Genomic DNA, 12,732 nt, shown 5'->3' with positions numbered 1-12,732 from the left:
AGTCGTCAGCAGCGTGATTAGGTGAGAAAAAGCAACTGCTTGGGCGGTATGCCACGTAAATGTGACATATTTCTTCAAAAGCTCAGTGGGGGTTGAACAATGATTGTGAAATATTTCACAAATCTTGAAAATAGGAACAAAGTCCTACAAATCTCCGGACGTTTTTGACTGACTGGGGTACAGAAAAACTGGACACAGCACGAATTTTCTCCGGGTCTTGCTGCACACCTAATACGTCGACAAGGTGACCCAACACTGTAACTTGCCAGCATCCAAAGTGACATTTCGACGAGTTTAATTGAAGGCCAGTAGAGCGGAAGATGTCGAGAATAGCTGACAAACGCTAAAGGTGCATCTCAAATGTTGGGGGTTATACAAGGACATTGTCCACATAACAAAGACATGTAACCATTTGAACCCTTGTAGCAGAGAGTCCATCATGCGCTTGAATGTGGCTGGGGTGTTGCATAGCCCAAACGGCATAACCTTGAACTAATATAGGCCATCTGGAGTTACAAGCGCAGTCTTCTCCTGGTCTTTTTTGTCAACAGCAACCTGCCAGTAGCCGGAACGTAGGTCTATTGATGAAAAGTATTGGGCGCCGTGGAGACAATCACGAGCAACATCGATGCGGGGTAAACGTCCTTTTTCACGATTCTATTCAGATGGCGGTAATCCACGCAGAAGCCCCACGTGTCATCTTTCTTTTTAACGAGCACGATGGGGGACGCCAAAGGGCTCGAAGAGGGTGCAATTCCTTTGGCTAGCATCTTGGTGACTTCTTGTTGAATTACTTTACGCTCGGTAACAGACACCCAGCATGGTCGCCGATGAATGGGATGAGAGTCTCCTGTGTTAATGCGGTGCTTGACGAGTGAAGTCTGGCCGAGTGTACGGCTGTAGATGTCGAATATGTCGTGGCATGAAGCCAGAAGGCGGCATTGCGTGGCCGACATCTCAGGTTTGAGGTCCGGGGCGATCGTGGCGCGTAAGGTCGCATCGAGGCACGTGGCATCCTGCGAGTGACGTTGGTGATCGGGACATACGGTTGCCGTAAAACAGGTGACGTGGTCGTCAATTAAGGGTCTTAGCGTGGCGACCGAAATTCCTTGTGGTAGCACTTGTTTTATGAAACCGAAATTGATAACCGGTAAATATGTTCGATTAGCGGCCATGGTTACGACAAAGTGTGTGACAGTGATGTCACGTACCAGGAGAACATCAGGAATTGGCGTCACGATATAATCATCGTCGAGCACGGGAGGGGGTTTCAGTTTCAGTTTCAGTTTATTTTTCATTTCAAAGAAGTAGTACAGTAATATTAATATACAGACGAGGGTCCCAAAGTTAAAAACTGTAACGGGACCCTCGATGCATTATAACAATCAATAAATCAGATCAAGTTAACAAGCAACGAGTGAATGGAAATCAATTATACAATATAGAGTGATGAGTAATTATTATAGGCTAAGTGACACATCAGGCAACAAAAAGCAAGACAAATAAGGAAAAAAAAAGAAAGGACGAAAAAAAAAAAACATCTCGTTCAGTGGCGGACATTGTCAATCGAAATGCAATGATCTAAATGGCATAACCAAAAACGCAAAGCCCCCAAAAAGCCCATATACAGGCAGCTAATAATTTAACAGAAAACATTTAAGCGACCTTTTGAATGATGACAATGTGGGCATCGTTTTAACAGAAAGAGGCATGTTATTCCAAAAAGTAATGGCCGCAAAGGCAGAGGTCATTTTTGCATAATTTGTGCGCGACGCGGGTAGCAAAAAGTTAAGGTTCATTGCAAATCTGGTTACATTGTTGTTTTGTAAGAAAACTGAATCAATGAACTCAAACGGTAGCAGTGCATTGCGCAATTGAAACAGAAGAACGGCTACGCTATAAAAAAATAACTTACGAACAGGTAGGATTTTGTTGTCTTGGAGTAGATGGCCTGCACTGGAGTATCGTGAGCTATTAGTGATAATGCGGATCGCCTGATTTTTGTATGTTCTGAATGGGTGATAGATGACAGTCATACGTGTTTCCCCAAGCAGCGATACCATACATGATATGGGAATGAATGAAGGCGAAATACAGAGACATAAGTACGTTTATATGAAAAACTTCACGAGCTTTTATTATAGCCCGAATTCCGAATGCAGTTTTCTTTCTGAGGTAATCAGTGTGGAGATTAAACTTTAAATGGCAGTCAAGATGTACACCAAGAAAAATTACAGTATCACAGGTGGGTATAGAGTGAGGACCTAGGGTTAAGGGTTGATGAAAAGGCAATGGCCTTTGAGCGGACCTAAATATCATAAACTTGGTTTTGGCTGGGTTAATAATAAGTTGGTTCTCGTAGCACCATTTAGTAATATCTAGAAGTGTGTTATTCAAGTGTAAAGTAAGAGCAGTTAGAGAGTCCTCAGGTGCAGTTATAGTCGTGTCGTCTGCGTATAACACGCAGTGAGTTGATTTAATTTCATCGACAAGATCATTAATATAAATAATAAATAATAAAGGGCCCAAAATAGACCCCTGGGGCATGCCCTGATTGATTAGCTTAGTTTCAGAAGAAGCGCCTTACACGTACACCGAGCATTCTCTATTGTGCAGATAATTTTTCAGGAAAGTTAATGGAGCTCCAGTTACCCCATAGGCCTCCAATTTGTTAAACAGGGTGGCATGATTAATGGTGTCAAAGGCCTTGGTGAAATATAGGAAGACAGATCCAACAAATTTACCAGAGTCAATCGATTTTTTTAAGTAATCTATTAATGAAACTAGTGCTAAGCTTGTCGAACTGCCTGAACGAAAGCCAAATTGAGGGGGTGTTGCCAATTCAACAAATCTGAGAGCTTTAGGTGGTATCCAGAAGAAGTAAGTGGTGCAGAGGCTGTTCAAGAGTTTAGAGTGAGGATCCGGAAAAAGAGGAAGTTCTAGGCAGAGAGTACCGGCGGCACAGTCGATCAGAGCAGTATGCGTCGATAGGAAGTCCATCGCGAAGATTAGGTCATGAGGGCAATTTTCAAGCACCATAAATAAAACGGGGACATGGCGGCCGGTAATGCTAACACGAGCGGTACACATACCAGTGATGGCCACAGTTCCACCATCAGCGACACGGAGGGCTTTAGTCACTGCAGGCGTGAGGACTTTTTTGAGTAGGCGACATAGATGGACACTCATTATGGACACTTGAGCTCCGGTATCAACTAACGCCGCCAAAAAAAAGACCTTCCACATACATCTCAATCAAGTTCGTATTAGTGGAGAGCGTGGACGGAAGATTTGAATCAGTCCCAAGTGATGCAGCACTACTTCTTGGAGCTGCATGATCCAGTGTTCCATCCGAAAGGAACCATATTTTATTGACGATGGACAGAAGGGTGTTTAGGGCAATGGGAAACGGCGGCGTTGAGGTGACGGTGAACAAGCAGTGGAGCAGCTGTTAGAGGCGTCGGAAGAAGGATACACACGACTCGGCAAATACTGACGGGAGTCCTCATATGGGCGAGAAGAGGAGAACTGGCTCCAGTTTGGGGGCGTCCAAGTGCTGCCGCAGTAGCGGGAGACATGGCCAACTCAGTGGCAGCGGGAGCAGATCGGTTTGTCATCTGCAGTTCTTCATTCCATCAGATTGTGGGATCGCGGAAGAAAATATACGTAATGGCACGGTGTATTCATTGTCTTTGGTCTGGAGGTGGGTCAGGAGACAGAGCAGGCAACAGGAAAATCGAGCTTTGCAATTTCTTGCCTCACGTCGCCTTGAATAACAGAGACCGCCGGAGGCATGTGTGTGGCGCCATAGTCAAGTGGAAGTGGAGGAAACGGCGCCGGACTTGACGCCTCAAGCACCCGTCGTACTATACAAGTCACGTTCTCCGGCATGGGTGGTGCGGCACTGAGATCGGTGCAGGTTGATGTAACTGCAGTGTTTGGTAGCTGTGTAAATTGAGGTAGAACACGGCGGCTTTTAGCCATTTCGAAGCAGCGGCCTTCTTTAATAATCATATAGACGGCAGTTATGTTCGTGTATACAAGCAAGTTGAAGGCGTCGTTCGCGATGCCCTTAAGCATGTGGACAACCTTGACACTCTCTGTCATTTGCTCGTCCACTTTCGGCACAATCCAAGCACGTCCTGTATGTACACGACTCAGTTGAGGACTGCACACGGGTGGCAAGTTTTTTTAGCGCTTCCATTTGGCAACCGGCTGGGTCCCCAAAGATGTCGTGTAGTCGCTAATTGAAGCTATCCCAGCTGGTGAGCTCGGTCTCATAGGCGTCGAACCAAACACGCGAGGTACCATTCAAGTAAAAGATTACATTGGCAAACATCATGATAAGGTCCCATCGGGGAGCCTGGCTAACATGCTCGTACATGCGGAGTCAGTAGTAGACGTCAAGCCCAGGTTGTGCGGAGAATGTACCAGGATCACGAGGGTAAAGCATCCTCAGGTATGTAGTGAATGAAGCTCCACATGGAGACGCTGATGAGTTGTTGTCATGGGTAGCCATGGCCAGAGGCTGAACGGTGCAGCCACTGTGAAGCTTCATGGTGAAGACGGCGATGTTCCACCTCCACCAGATATGTTACGAAAGAGAAGAGACGCCGTATCAACGAGGCTGTGGTTGAAATATATTTCAAACTAGCGGTAGCGGCATGACCGGTTGACCAGCGACCGAGCGGAGAAAACGCTTTGTCTTCCTCATCCGGCACACATGCGTGTCGCCCCCTAAAATATCAATATGCATGCATGTAGCAATATTGTCAGTTCACCAAATTTTTTTCTTTGCCTGCAAAGCCCCCCCACCCTTTCATCCCTAGTTTTGTTGTCAGGCCTTCACCCAGCATCACTCATCTTGGCCCGCCACCTCAAAAGGTACAATTCCTACTTTACAGCTTTACAGCACCTAAAAAGTTACATACTGAAGACCTGTTCGAGTGCAGCTTCAGCAAAATTTATTTCATTCCTTTCAAAAATATCGAGCAAGCTGAGGCTCTGCTTTTCAGAGATACTCTCCCAACTTACTGCCAAAGCTCATATGCCTGTTAGCCACGAGATTTAGTGATTAATCACCTGAAAGCTAATTCTAACCCCCGTGTAGTGTTGATGGCTCTTCGCATCATCTACTAGACACAACCTGATTGCATGTATATGTACAAACTGCACGTCCTTCATGGGCTGTTTGTTCTGAAGTGAAGCTCTGAACCGCTGAAGAACCAGTGAAGGTTCTTCAACGGTTCTTCAACGTGAAGGTTCTGCTTATCAGAACCAGTGAAGGTTCTGATAAGCAGAACCTTCACTCCAATGAGCCAAAGCTATTACAATCAGTTCGAGACGAATGCTGTGCGTGATCGTGATCACGCACAGCACTCGTCTTAACAACCCATGAACACAGAACGAGTGCAAAAATGACACTGGTGCGATTTTAGACAATCCCGACTTCGCGACGCCCAAGAATCAGATGACAATATCCCAGATGTCTATGCGGAACTAGCATCGAACTCACGAGACATACTGCAGCAACACGGCAGAACCAGCCAATCAGAGACCTCCAAATGAATTTTAAAAGATTTGCTTTTTGAACACAGAATGCTCTTTACAAAATACAGTCGAGCCCACATATAATGGCCCCATTTAAAACGAACTTTTGCTTATAATGAACAGTATCCGTGTGACCGTGAAAATATACATTGTTTCAATGACACTAAATCGCACTTATAACAAACATCTTTGAGCGCCGCCAATCGGTTACAGCAAACAGGGTCGGAGCTCTGCCGACTTCCTGGGAAACCACTTTCAACCACAAATGAGGCAACGGCAAGGTGCCCATAAATTCTTATTGTTAAACGTCGACCCTGCTTCCGCGCCCCTCTAGTTGCCGCTCTCCCCAACCGCTTTTTGTTATGCACTGTTCCGTCCTTTGTCCCCCGCAACTCTGAGCCCCCACATTGCCAGACGTGTCTCATGCTTTCACACTGCCACCAATCTTTTGAAGACCGGTCGGTCATCTCCCCTGTTTTTGATTGCTGGTGCTGCCATTGACGTCGCCGGCCTGGAGTGACCAGACCATTTGCCAACATTGTCTGTATCCAATCGTCTGCGTCTTGTCTTATAGTATCGTTCTAGTGCCCGCACGTACGCTACACCAACCACTCTAATGATTCGCGATTCTTTTCATGTTTAGGACCTGTTCTCGCTCACTTCGCACTCGGCTCAGCATGCCCTCCACACGGGTGTGGAAGCATAAAAATGGCTGTTGATTTGCACGAAGCGAACCACAAAATATCGAAGTCTGTGAGGCCACGCAAGCCCGCCGGCGCAACAAAACGATTCTTTGGCCACGGCCGGCAATTTTTTTAATACCGTCGCGTGCCCCGATCCACGCAGCCGTCCTTAGACCTCTGCTTGCGCATTCTATGCGCAAGTGGCGCATTTCCCGGACCTTTCAAGCAAGCTGCCCGACCTGCCTCCTTGCCGCGCGTTTAGGTTTTCAAGGTCGCCTACCCGTCAAATCCCTCTCCTCTCGTCACTCTATCGCAAATCCTTGCCCTTCCCTCGCAAATCGGCTCTCCTTTCTTGACACTCCTTCGCCCATCTCCACTGCTCCATGGCGCCAGCCTTGCTGACTCGAATTCAGAAGTTTTGTTTTGTAACTATAAACGGGCCCAGAGCTGTACCACGCGTTCTGGCATGCGTGTTTCGTGTGCGCGTCTTGCTCGCTCTCGGTGTGCGTGTCTGGTCAGGATGGTCGACGGGAGGCCTTGCATGTTTTTTTACTGCCATTCAGCAAAATGTTGAAAGTGGACCGCTGGGCTTTGGCGTAATCCGCGTGTTAGGTGCCGCGTCACAGCGCTTGCTCATAACTGTTGGCCACCTGGCAGCCAACTTACTGCTTCAGGCGTCCCGGTGTTCGGTTGTGGAGATGATGACTATTTCGTGGGTGGCGGTGATGGCTACATGCGCGCGAAACTGTTTCCGCAAGGCCGACTTCGTCGACATCGGGCCCAATGCTGAGCCTGAAGCTTCCATACAGGACCACTCAGGCAACAATTTGTGGCAGCGCGTCGTCAACTCTGACCTGGCAGTGCAGGTGGGACATCAGTTACAATGGCTTAATCACAGCCAATGGGGATGCCGACACCACGGAACCGTGCATGGATTAGGACATTGTGAATCAAGTGCGCAGCAAGAGCGATTGGGAGGAATTGGATTACGAGAATGACGAAACTGTAGAGCCAGTGCCTCATGCAACTTATGCCACGGGCTTCGGCAAAGAGCACACTGCTGTTTTAAATAAACTCGAGACAGCCCTTATTGCTTCTGCTCTTTGAAACACGTGCATCACAGACTTTTCAGGGCAAAAAATTTTGTGTTTTCACTCGCAACTTTTTTAAAAGCTGCATTTTATTTACTACGAACTTCGGGATACAATGAATGCCGCGTCAGGTTCAGGTTCGTTATAAGCGGGCTCGACTGCACTTTTACCTTGAGCCCAAAGTGGAGGTAGGCCATTGTGCTGTCGAGAAGGTATACGTTTTTGAAAACTGTCGTTTTGTGTGTGTGTGTGTGTGTGTGTGTGTGTGTGTGTGTGTGTGTGTGTGTGTGTGTGTGTGCGTGCGTGCGTGCGTGACCACCTCGGCAAGAACAAAAAACTTTTTACAGCACTTTCACGTAGTTTCCTGTGAAGACATTTTGGAATCATAAAAAAAGGGCTACATACACCGAAGAGTGATTTCCGAAAAATCAACTTTTTTAAGCCCCATTGAAAAAAGAAATCGTGACTCGTGATTCTTTCTGGTTAAAATGGACCCATTAATCGTTTCCGTCAAAGTATATTGCAAAAGTACTTGAATTTTACATACTTTTTTTACAACAGAGCAAAATCCTCTTCACTATGGAGGTCTACTGTAATGAGGTTATACTGTCTTGCTTTAAGTATCCTTGAAGGTACTTTTTGTGCTCATGCTCTTGCTTCAAGTATACTTGAAGGTACTTTTTGTGCCCATGCTCTTTGCTTAAAGCAAGGCTCTAAAACTAATCTCTGCTCGTGGGCTGGAGTCATAAAAATCAGTCTAATAAAGATTGGGACAGTGGAGAATGCTGAAGCAAGAAGGGGGGGAGAGGATGTGCGAACAAAATGCTACATAACGCCTACATAACGCCATATCTCATACGTAGATCAGTTCTGAAAGGACACCTTCCAGATTCGAGAAAGATATCTACACTGATCAACAGAATGACTCAAATCTGGACACCTATCGTGAAATATCAAGATTTAGTTTCACGGTTATGTTTCCACACATGGTGACCACATGGGTTGCCTCATGGAAAAAGTAAGATAGAAAAGAATGCTGTGGTTTTATCTTACTCGAACAAAGGTGTGCAATTATTTTAAATTTAGAATATTTTTCTGATAGTGTTTGTTATTCGATTCAATTTGCACCAGAATTTCACTATTCAAACTACTTGAACTTCAAGAAGACAAATGCAGTCAACGTCTGTTTAACTGTGGCTGATTCTGATTTTTGATAATATTAATCAGCCCATCCCACTTTCTTATTGTGGCAAACTGGCTTTTCAGCCTCTGCTACGGTTGCAAATACATTGACTCACGAAAACACTGGTTCCAACATGAAGGTGTGGCAGCGAATACTACTGTTTTGAACATGAAATTAGGGAACGAATACCGAAAATTTTAACGCCGAACATTTTTAGCATACTAAATTTCAGATGTTCTTATATAGTGGCATCTACGAGATCCATTTGGAACTTTGGACTTGAAGGGAGCTCCCATCTTTGTCTGCCGCATCAGTTGGACTTTCAGAGAAGTTGAAAGAGAAGGAGAGGCTGAGGAAATGGCATTGTTGCCTTTCACGTGTAAAGCACACGTGAAAGGCAACGGCATCGGCAAATGGCATCGTTGCCTTTCACTTTCATGGCACAGTCTCCCAAGAGATCCAAGAGAAAAGCAAGAAAGGGAAGACGGTAGCTTGCGATGAAAAATTTGTAAACAGGGTGTATGCGGTGGAGTTGACATTTTGGCAACTGGACTTGTCTTTTTCAGGACCGCAACTGATTTGTTCAGCCTCGAAAAAGACAAATCCACTTGTCGAAACGTCGGCTCCACACCCTGTTTTATGAACTTCCAATTCTATAAGAGTATGCTTAAAGGGGTCCTGAAACACTTTTTTGAGTAACCATGGAATTAATTCACTAGAAAAGTGTATTACTTCACAAATTGAACGCCACAAAAAGTTTAAGAATCCGTCTAGTACGAGCAGAGTTACAAAGATTTGTTACATGCTGCAATCAAATTCTCTCTTCTCTCGTCCCGACGAAAGCACTGGAAGCTGAGCAAGGAGGAGTGGGAGGGGCAAACAAAAAATGTCATTCGCGCCTCATGGCCTTCAGCATTTTTTGTCCTTTTTTTTTTCCCTCTGAATATATGACTTTTTCGATGCGATCACACGCACACATGTAGACAAGTGACGACCTCTCGCGGCGACCTCTGTAACAACCGAGCACACCATGTTCAAATCAGCCAATGGCAGATACTGTATTTACTTACGTAATCCTCGCACTCGCATAATTCTCGCACCAACCACATCGCCCAACAAAAATACGATTTCTTTTTACCCTCGAGTAATTATCGCACCCCCGAATACTGCCGCAACAATGTCGTCTGCTCGTTCCAGCCACTGATGATGATAGCGAGCGCCATCTGGTGCCATCTCTTAAGCATCAAGCGTACTATTATTGCACGGAGATTCAATCCAATCTAAGCCAAGCCAAAGAGGCAAGTGCGCGTTGCGGTGCGTTTTGTATGTTGTGTCGGTAATCTTGTCACGTTATGGGGAGATACTGAAACTACACAACTGCTTTCAAGTTGAAAGTGATAGAACATGATCTAAACAATCGCAACAGGGCCGCCGGTAGGCCTTTCAGAGCATACAAATTTTGTGTTCGCTACTGGTGGCGGCAGCTGAAAGCCATCAAGACGCGTTGGGCCTGCCGTGTGCCTAAAACTGGGATTGATGGAAAACTTTATTCTTCAGAAAGAAACTGCGAACGATTCTGTTAAATAGTTATCAGCTTAATACTTATGTCCTATGCTTACCTTTTGAGGGCTCCTGTTGAGCAACGAACGCTACTGCCACGCCCCCAACACCCACAAGCTTTGCGTATGGTATTCCAATTCTCGACTATTTGCTTCCACTTTTTGCGTCTCAAATAAATCTTGCCTTGTGTTAAATTTGTGCTTTTATTGTTGAGGTAGTTTTAATTAGTACTTCTCAAAGCTTGCTGTTAGTTGCTGGTGTGAGAATCCCGATTTGTGGCTACTTCGTTTTCTTTTTCGCTCTGTACGTTTTCATGGAAAGTTTTCCACGCGGAATTCTAGCACCCCCCAACTTTGCATCAATTTTCTGCCAAAAAAAGTGCAAGGATTATGCAAGTAAATACCGTAGATGGGCTTACTGGGCTTATTTTTCGTGATTTGACGACAGAAAAGAAAACTAGTTCTAGCTGACTGATAATTTATTGTGAATTCCAGGCCACGTGCTGCTCTATAATATTTGGCTTGCGTGTTGTCGGGAGCCTCTACTACCAATCGGCAGCGTTTTCTGACCATTCTCAAGAAATTTTGCATGGAACCTTAAGAATCCTTTACAACTTAATTCTGCAATTTAGCTTCAAAGTATTTGAAAAATATTCCAGTAGTAGTCCAAAAACATTCAAATTCCCTTCACGCATAAACTTTTGCTATTTGCACAGCTCTAGTCATTAATTGCAAGAGGCAAGTGAACAATGCTAATGCCATTTAGCGATGTCACATGCAGCTTATTCCTCGTGAAGCTGCAAGCCACAAGTCAAATGTCCACAAGGCAAGCCAAGCATTTGAGATCTCTGGTTATGATATACTAGAATAGGGCGGTAATGCCGTGGTCGCATTTGCAATGACGTCACCAGCAGGACACCACAATCGAAAGGTGTGCCCGGCGTGCGTGGTTTAAATTTGCATTGTAAAATTTTGTGCAGTTCTTTAGAAAAATAGCCACATTAATCAATAATAATGAAAATATTTGAAAATTTTAAAAGTATTTGCAAGATTTCAACACATCTAAAACATTTTCATGCATTAGCGAGATAAATAAAGCTGCTCCTGCGCTGTCTGAACTTGTACTCTTCCTATAACAGAACAGCGACCTGGATCGTCTGCAGCCTTAATATTTTTAACACAGAAGGCATATAAAAAAAAACATCGCTATTCATTCTATGCATATGTACCCCTGCTTAACTATCACACTAACTTGAAGTCATGCGACGAAACAAACGAGATTGTCCAAGGACAACGTACTCATTAGGTGAGTTCTACGACCTTCCTCACCTGGATGAGCCAGAAGAGTAGTAGGATGGTTTTCAATAGAAAAAAAGTAGAACACTTAATGAATACCGCTCCATTTCTTTAGACAATTTACTCATCAAACAGGTGCACAATGCATTCAGGGTGGGGGTTACATGACCTATATTAATGAGCCCGGAATTCCTGTGCTTCTGCGAGAACTTCCATGCATCAGGCTTCCGTGAACATCGAGTCTCTCACGCATGTGCAAGAATTCGCTCACACATTGTGGAAAACAGACGGCAGCAGTCGACGAGTCTCCCCTAGTTTTCCTCACACACACACACAATCGGCGTTGCAACTACAACCACCAATCTCGGAGGCTTTTTACCTCAGCTTGTCATAAATTAGTTCAGAGGTGGCGACAGGTGGCGACAGTAGTACGATGTGCCCCGGCACCGCTGGTCGTCATCGCAAAAAAGAGCCACATTTTCGGCGCCAGATGACACACACTACCCCATGGCAGTACACCATATCTTGGCTTACGGCTATGACTGATACTAGGCCTACACAGTGATGATGCAACCACAAAGCAGCAGAGCTCACATCGAGAGCGACAGAAGGTCTAGTTAGAGACTAGTGCTACTGTAAAAAGTCAGCAAATGGCATTCACTCGCTGAATCATCAACCAGTGCCTGCCCTGTAAGATAAATGGCAGCACTAAGGTCTTATAATGGCTTAGAGTGACCAAACAAACCACTCAGAGAGGGCTTCCCTACTACTTTGACAATATGCAATGGGTGATAGGTTCACAAAAAGCCTGGATTTCATTATACTGCTGTCAATGTTGCCAGATATTGCACATAAATTGTGATTTTAAGTATACAACCTACCGAAAGGGTCAGAGTCTGGCAGTCTTCCTGAAAATCCAGGAGACACGGCAGTTATGCATTAGTAACATTAAAATACAGTAAAAGCTTCTTTATTTGGATCTCGTTAACTCGGAAATTCGGTTAACTTGGACACGTGGCCCGGTCCCGGAAAAACTGTGTATATTTCAATGGTGTCAAATGCTTGTTCATTCGGAGGGATTTAGATGCCCACCGGTTAACTCAGATGAGTCTAGAGAGGGCTATCGGTGCTCCATGCTTTCAGTAACCGATTGCGGTTACTGAAAGCATGGAGTCCCGGCTCCACCGCAGTAACCGACGGCAGAACAGAAGTTTTCAAGAAACCAAAACTGAACGAAGAGCAGCAGAATATGATCATGATGATAGTGAATGAGAGGGGAAGTGGCCAGGTAGTGCTAGTCACCACCCGGCAGAAGCGATTGGGTTGCCGGTGCACCCAGTATCTGCGAAATGCGCCGCACATGGCGCCGA

The 12,732-nt window shown here is 45.2% G+C and overlaps 1 protein-coding gene across 3 annotated transcripts in view; it reads right to left on the bottom strand.

Annotated features, from left to right (window-relative positions):
- The window catches only part of spg (dedicator of cytokinesis spg), a 212,128-nt gene that overhangs the window by 122,728 nt on the left and 76,668 nt on the right, over positions 1-12,732 (bottom strand). The gene's annotated exons all lie outside the window — the stretch shown is intronic.

The sequence above is a fragment of the Rhipicephalus microplus genome, chromosome 5 (assembly GCF_043290135.1).
Source record: "Rhipicephalus microplus isolate Deutch F79 chromosome 5, USDA_Rmic, whole genome shotgun sequence".
Taxonomy (NCBI): domain Eukaryota; kingdom Metazoa; phylum Arthropoda; class Arachnida; order Ixodida; family Ixodidae; genus Rhipicephalus; species Rhipicephalus microplus.
Note: the sequence above shows the minus strand (reverse complement) of the source record. Positions and strands in the feature narration are given on the sequence as shown.